A 6,019-nucleotide genomic window follows, 5' to 3' on the forward strand; every position below is an offset into this window, starting at 1 on the left:
CCGCCGCCGCTGCCGCCGCCGCGATGCCGCGTCTGGGACCGCTCTCGCGCCGCCGCAACCGCCGCCGCCGCGTCTCCCCGCCCCCACGGCCGCACGTCGGCGTGACGCACATCGCACGAGGCGGCTCAAGCCAATAAGGCCGCTCCCCGTGCGCAGCCGCGCTGGCCTACACCGGAAGCCGGCCCTCTGACCGCTCTAGAGCCGGTGCATCTTGGGAGTTGTGGTTCTGCCGGGAGCTCCACGCGAGCTGTGCTTGGCGTCGAGGGACGGAGGGGAGGCGCGCTCTATGGGGGCTCAAACTACTCTAGGTTTTGTTGCTGTTTTTTTTTTTTTCCTGCCACCGAAAAAGGAAGCAGTTGAGAGCGGAGGAGGAAGGGGCCGCCTGGCTCACGGGCGCTTTTCCCAGTCTCTATGGGTACAGGCTACACACCTTGGACGGAAGCCAACGTTTAGGAGATTTTGGCTGGAGCGTGTGTTTCTGCCAACGGCCAACATAATGCCAGGCGTCGTCTGAGAAGGTTTTGGAAATAAATCCGAAAGCATTAGCCAACTCATGCCCAAAACAATAGCGTTTGCCTTTTATTACCTTATTAACGTATTATGCTTTATGCGCTACTGCTTCTAAGAAAAAATATGACCCCACTCCTCTCAAAATACATATAATCCAGAGCAATTTTTAAAATAGCTTTAATGTAACGGTAGATCCGAAACTACTTAAGGATTAAATATCTGTGTGTCCATTTACCCCAAATGAGTCATTTTCTGCCAGTGAGCTTTAAATTGACTCCTTAGAAACCAAGAACAGGTCTGGTTACATACTTATTCTATAAGGAAAGGAAATAAAGGAGGTGATCTGTATAGAAAAATAGTTCTTCACATTCACGGGGGGAGGAATTTATCACACTCAAAAAGAGTAAATGCCTTAACTATCAAAATTCTTATTATTGACTACAGGAAACCCTTAAGGTTTGGAGAAAGCCCGTGCCAACGGTTTATTGTCCTTCCCATTGGACCACAGCAAGAGGTAAAGGGTCCTAGAAAAAGTGTTAGAGATTTCATCAAAGAAGCTAGAGTCTGATATATAAGGGAAAAAAATAGAGAACTCTTCATCCTGGAAATGTGAATTTTAAGTAGTTAAAGTTACTACAGTTACCAAAAAAAATCAAGAAAATGCCCTTAATACAAACTAGGGCCCATTCATTTAACCTTGAAAGAGGTAAAATTAGTATAAATAAAAATATAGGAACTAAATGTAAAGAAATTTTCTTCAAGGGGTACATTGAAAATACAAATTATTTAAGTTTACGTCATTTTTGAAAGACTTAGTAGTAATGACTTCTGTGTTTCCAGTTAAAGACATAAAGCTTTTGAGGCCGAAATCCAGGAAGACCACTGTATACTTCCACAGCACATCAGAACCAGAATACAAGTGCTTTTGGACTGCAAATTTGAGCCATTATTCCAACTAATATAAAGCAAAGATGAGAAAAACAAGATTCTCAGGCTTAATAAGGGGCCTACTAAGTTGACAGAATATAAAAAAAGATCATTTTTCAAAAAAAAAAGATTCTCCAAAGATCTCAGATCTTTCCTACATCCCTTTCTCTTAAAGCTTCTACTTTGACAAAACAAAGGGCTTTACTCTAAGAAGCTGCTTCTGGAACACTCCACAGTATGCTAAAACAGGTGCTTTAGAGAGCCTTATCATTTTCTAAAGGTTTCACACCTTGTTCTCTGTCACCTTCATCCCATTCACAGATAACTACTGTCGATTCCTGATGTTCATATAATGATAATACAAACCACATTATTTCCTGAAAATGCTCGTGTCACCTCAGCAAAAGAGAATGTCATCACTATCCTTAACCTGAGAGACATTCCCCTGAGCCCCATGTCTATAAGGCTGGCTTCACCCTTATTCCTCACCTAAATGTCATCATTAAATGGTCCAAAACATATTTTTCAGGCCCTCTCCCTGACTGCACTTCAGCTACTAATCATTATGTATTGTCTTCTGATTAGCTGTCCAAAAGCCAAGGGGAAATCTGGAAAATTCTGCATCTTTCAGTGTCAGCTTTGGATCTTGAAAATCCCTGTTCTCTCCATTCTTTTGGTATCACACTTCTCTGTGGGAGGGTAGAGTCCTTTATCTCCTGCAGCACCAAAAACAGATTCCCTTCTGGCTGGGTATGGTAGCTTAAGCCTATATTTCCAGCACTTTGGGAGGCCGATGTAGAATTGCCTGAGCCCACGGGTTCGAAAATAGCCTGGGCAACTTGGCGAGACCCCCATCTCTACAATAAATAAATAAATAAATAAATAAATAAATAAATAAGTAAGTAAATAAATAAATAAATAAATAAATAAATAAATAAAGTTGGGTGTGGTAGCACGTGCCTATAGTTCTGGCTACTTGGAAGGCTGAGGCAAAAGGATCACCAGAGCCAGCAGGTCGACATTGGGGTGGCCGTGAGCATGCCACTGCACTCCAGCCCGGGTGACAGAGTGAAACTCTTCAAAAAAAAAAAAAAAAGCCGGGTTCGGTGGCTCAGCCTGTAATCCCGCGCCTTTGGGAGGCTGAGGTGAGTGGATTGCCTGAGCCCGCAGGTTCGAGACTTGCCTGGGCAACTTGGCGAGACCTCATCTCTACGATCAAAAAATCAAAAAATCAGCCGGGCGTGGTAGCACACGCCTGTAATTCCAGCTACTTGGAAGGCTGAGGCGGAAGGATCGCCAGAGCCCAGCAGGTCGAGGCTGTGGTGACCGGGAGCGGCCACTGCACTACAGTCTGGGCGACAGAGTCAGACTCCAACTCAAAAAAAAAAAAAGATCCCCTTGCTCCTCTAACCCTCATGCTGTTCACCAGTGACCCAATAGTGCCCTGTGGCACAGCTAGTCTGGTGTAGTCATCTCTGCAGTTGTCAGATGTTGTTGACAAGGAGGACACATCACTAGGTGGGTCACATTCATAATCCAGTTGTGGTTTCAGTTGTTGCTGTCGTATGTTGGTGACATAATGGACACTGGACTTGCTCGCAAGGACAGACTTAACGTCCACTGTGACATACAAGACAACACCCAATAGGAACTATGTGTCTGAGGGACTGTAATCCCAGCTGCTACAGGGAGGCTGAGGCAGAGGAGCTCTTGAGGTCAGGAGTTCAAGGCTGCAGTGTGATAGGATTGCACCACTGCACTACAGCCTGGGCAACAAAGCAAGACTCTTTTCTATCTCAAAAAAGAAAAAAAATGTGTATTTAAAGTTACAAGTAAATGAAGGAGCAGCTTTCAAATTCTAAATGAAAACCCCATCATGAATTTAAACTTGAGTTTCCAACAAGTTTTTTTTACTTCTCTGATAAAAGATAAATGATTTTAATATTTTTCTAATCGGAACGACTGTTATTTTTAAGAAGCAAAAAAGATAAATTATTTTGCTAATGAAAACCAGAATTAAAAGTCTTCTTTCAGAGACTTGTGTCTGCGAGTTAGAAATTACAAAGGGAAATTAACAGCTTTATTATTACAAAATTCTTAAAACTAGCCTAAACTCTTATTTTCTTCCCCAGTATTGATAAGTTTTTAAGATATAAACGTTAGAACAGAGAGGAAAATCTGGACAATACAGAAAATGAACCATAACAAAGATAAATCAAAAGAAAGGGCAAGGAATATCAAATCAGTCCTTGTGGCTGCCTTATATAGTATGTACAAAACAGTCAAATCCAGCCAGCTAATTAGGATTAAATGGTGTTAGCTGCTTTGAAAATAGTCTGGGCCGGGCGCAGTGGCTCAGCCTGTAATCCCAGCACTTTAGGAGACCGAGGTGAGAAGATTGCCTGAACCCAGGGGTTCGAGAGCATCCTGGGCAACTTGGTGAGGCCTCATCTCTACAATAAATCACAAAAACTAACTGGGCATGGTGGTGTGCGTCTATTGTTCCAGCTACTTGGAAGGCTGAGGTGGAAGGATGGCCTAAGCCCAGCAGGTTGAGGCTGTGGTGGCAGTGAGCGTGCCACTGCACTCCAGCCTGGGCGACAAGAGTGAGACTCCAACTAAAAAATAAGAATAAGTAAAATAAATAAATAAAATAGTCTGGTAATCTATATGATAAAATTAGAGGGAAATGCATAAATATCTGTGTTTCATCTTAATTGCAATTAAACAAATCACTGACATCAAATAGCTCTGTTATTTCAAACTACATTAATCTTGGATTTGAAAGTTTATAAGCAGTGCACTTTAAAAACTTAAAGAAACATCATAACACACTAAATTCCCATTTGTGCCAAGCTGAAGTCATGTTTAAAACTGAAGAGAAAGACCAGGGTAAACACTCTGATAATTACATAAAATACATTAGCAGCTCCTCAAACACAGGTTAGGTAACATAGCCCTGGGAGTTGAGCATGAGACTGAGAACATGGTTACTGGCTGTGCTGCTAACTGACTCATTGTTTAACTCAGGCCTGTGCATTAGCTCTTGTTAAGCTTTGGTACTCTCATTAATCAAATGAAGATCTCTATGAGTACATGTCTTAAATGGGCAGAAAGGATACATACAACTTTAGGAATGCATGTGCCTGTGGGAAGGGGTGGAGGATAGGTCTGGGAACAGAGGCGATGCCACCTTTATCTGGAATATTTTATTTCCTTTATCTTTTTTCATATGGAATAAATGACATCATTTGCTAAATAAATATCCCATATGAAAAAAGATAAAGGAAATAAAATGTTTAACAGCTATTAATCCTGGGTTGTGTGTACATGGATATGTATTAGAGGCTTCTCTGAACTTTTTTTGTAGTTGATACAAATTAGTTTTATTTATTTTTATTTTTTGAGCTGGGTTTCTCACTCTGTCTCCCAGGCTGGAAAGCAGTGATTGCATCACTGCTCTCCACAGCCTCAATCAACCTACTGGTCTCAGTCAATCCTTCTACCTCAGCCTCCCGATAGCTGGGACTACAGGTGCACCCCCCCCCCCGATAGATGGGACTACAGGTGCACCCCACCACACCCGGCTAATTTTTTTGATTTATTGTAAAGACAAGGTCTCACTATGTGGCCCAGGGTGGTCTAGAACCTCTGGGTTCAAGTGATCCACCAACCTCGGTCTCCCACAGTGCTGGGATTACAGGTGTGAGTCATCACACCTGGCCAACTACTGATATTCTTTGCATTAATTTGCATCATCTAGAATTTAAAATCAAAAGAATCATGCAGCATTTACTCTTTTGTGTCTGACTTCTTTCAGCATATTATTTTTGAGTTATCACATACATCAGAAGTTTGTCACTTTCTATTGCTCAGTAGCATTTCATTTTGTTTGTCCATCTACCCACTGATGAATGTCTGAGTAATTTCTAGTTCATGATTGTTATAAATAAAGCTACTATGTTTTATTTTGTTTTGTTTTGTTTTGAGTTGGAGTCTCACTCTGTCGCCCAGACTGGAGTGCAGTGGCCGCTCCCAGCCACCGCAGCCTCTATCTGCTGGGCTCCGGCGATCCTCAGCCTTCCGAGTAGCTGGAATTACAGGCGTGCGCTACCACGCCCAGCCGATTTTTTGATTTATTGTAGAGATGAGGTCTCGCTGCCCAGGTGGGTCTCGAACCCGCGGGCTCAGGCATTCCACTCACCTCACCCTCCCAAAGGTGCGGGATTACAGGCTGAGCCACCGAGCCCGGCCTCCTATCTATTTTTAAAGACATGGTCTTGCTCTGTCATCGAAGCTGGAGTGCAATGGCATGATTTGTAAAATAGGGTCTGGCTATGTTGTCCAGGCTGGTCTTGAACTCCTAGGTTCAAGCAATCCTCCTGCCTCAGTCTCCAGAGTGATTTTTTTTTTAAGTTGAACTAATGAATATCACAAGATATGACTTCCTCCTCTCTCAACTTTTTCCACTGCACCATGGGTCTATGAGACAGTCACCCAGGGTCTCACCTCACTCCTCTCTTCTTAAACAGGGCTCTGGCTCTGACTTGATGTTGTCTCATTTCCTGAGAAGGGAGAGGGC

Source organism: Carlito syrichta, unplaced genomic scaffold, assembly GCF_000164805.1.
Source record: "Carlito syrichta isolate Samal-C Ts95f unplaced genomic scaffold, Tarsius_syrichta-2.0.1 Scaffold304400, whole genome shotgun sequence".
Taxonomy (NCBI): Eukaryota; Metazoa; Chordata; class Mammalia; order Primates; family Tarsiidae; genus Carlito; species Carlito syrichta.